Genomic DNA, 2193 nt, shown 5'->3' on the forward strand with positions numbered 1-2193 from the left:
AATAATTTAATTTCCCGTCGAATAAAGATTATATATAGTAAAAAAGACATCCTAACACTTGACATAGGTCCAATCCCTGTTTGCTACCTAGAAACACAAAGAGAACAAATTAAGCATTGCTCTTCTCCAGAAACTTCAAATATATATGTCACGTGATCAAGTCAATGGCTTTCATAATTTTCAATTTGCCTAATTTAATTACCAGAATTAAGCCTATGTATAATGTATCTGCTGCTGCTGCTAAATTATTTAGGTGTCAATTTGTGTGTGTGTGTGTGAGTGTGTGAATGGCTAATTTGGAATTTGATGTAGATGTTTATAGCTTTCCCTACCTGATACTGTACATTAATTTCTAGTAACAGTAGATTGTACTTACACTTTGTCTTCCCTGCATAGATAAATTATTCTCAAGAATAGGTCAGATTCACAATTATACGAAAAGATGCTTCCTGAAGGACAAATTAATCAAGCTAATAGCAGTGATTATAAGGCTAAAAGAATGCCATGAAAAATGAAATTACACAGACACGATCTGTTTAATTAACCAAAAAGGAAAAATAAAATAATAATGTCTTTGCTGGCTGAACCAAAAAATTAAAAGTACATGACTTATTAGATAGCTAGGCAAGTTTAGTATTTTGCTTTACGATGGAACCACAATGGAAGAAAAGACAGATTGAAAATATTCCCAGATAATGCAAAAAGATTAGAAAAGGGATATGAAATGTAACTTTAAGAAAAGGAAATTACCATAATTTTGGTCATGGTGGTGCTGGTGAGCTAGCTTTGCCGCTTTGGTGAAAACGTGAACATTTTTACAAGTCACCTGATCAGGCAGGAAAACACACAAGGACCTTCCCATTTTGCTCTCTTTGGTTTTGGGAATGATGAAAGCACTTTTGCTCTCTTTAGCACACATAACATAGAGATGCATTAATTCTACTTTTGGATTAATTTTATAGTGAGAAATAATTTTTTTTTTCATAGTGAATGTAAAACAACAACTAGTTATACTTATTCATGGTATCATTACAATTTTACGCGTTAGAATTAATTCTCAACTGTTATCCAAATACACTATTAGAAAGAATGTGAAAACTCTTTAGGAGGTAAAAGTTGTTTTTTTTTTATAAAAAAATATTTTAAGAAAAGAAAACTTGAAAATATTATTTTTCTACATTTGATATACGCTTTGAAAAAATATTCTGTCATAAAGATTAATTCTATTGATAAGGAACAAATTTATATCCCATAAAGATATATAAGTTTGATTTTCAATATAAAAACATTATTTATAAGCGCAATACCATCATAGAGTTTCTAGACTACAGTTATAATATGCTTTATTCTTAAGAATATAAAATAATTTTGTCTTTTTTCTTATTCCCAAAATAAAAATTGAATATTTTACAATTTTATGAAAACAAAAATTCTTTTTACAGTAATTATCTATCTACACTTATTTTTTCACATTATTCTCTTCTGCTTCTTTTTTTTCCAGTTTAATAAAATATATTTATTTATTTCTAAAATTACTAAACATGTTCATGAAAGTTATATTCCTAAACATAATACCTTGAAAAAACACTCATAATTTCCAAAGTTGTGCTAGGATACGGGCCAGAGGTGGGCCCAAATGAAAAGTTAATATAAATTACGTAGAGATGGGAAATTGGGACAGCTGTATGTTAGAGACCGTATACATGATACATGTGCGCGTTTAGATCCACTAGAAGCATGTTTGGAAAAAATGGTAGGAGATTCTAAAATTAAGTTTGGAAATAGAAAACGTGATTTTTTGAGAGAAAAAAATTATTAGTGACTGAAATAATCTAAAATCGATTTTCTTCTCCAAAGCAGGCTTGATTAAAAATTTAAAAAAAAACATTGTTTTTGCATTAAATTGATATTATATTAAATTTCATTATAAAATTATTTTTGAGACTAAAGTCTTTAAATATAAATTACTCCTTGTTGAGTTTATTTTTATGTTAAATTGATTCACTTTGATGCTTTAATTTTTAAAATCAATTCAGTTTTATCTTTTAATTTTAAAAATTTAATAAAAATAAGATAAAATTAATTTTTTATCTTTTAATTTATTTTTTATTCAATTTAATCCTTTACATTTTTTTAATTTAATTTGATCATCTAATTTTTTAAAATATTAATAAAAAAATTTCAAAATTTTAT

This window comes from Glycine max, chromosome 14 (assembly GCF_000004515.6).
Source record: "Glycine max cultivar Williams 82 chromosome 14, Glycine_max_v4.0, whole genome shotgun sequence".
NCBI classification, from domain to species: Eukaryota; Viridiplantae; Streptophyta; class Magnoliopsida; order Fabales; family Fabaceae; genus Glycine; species Glycine max.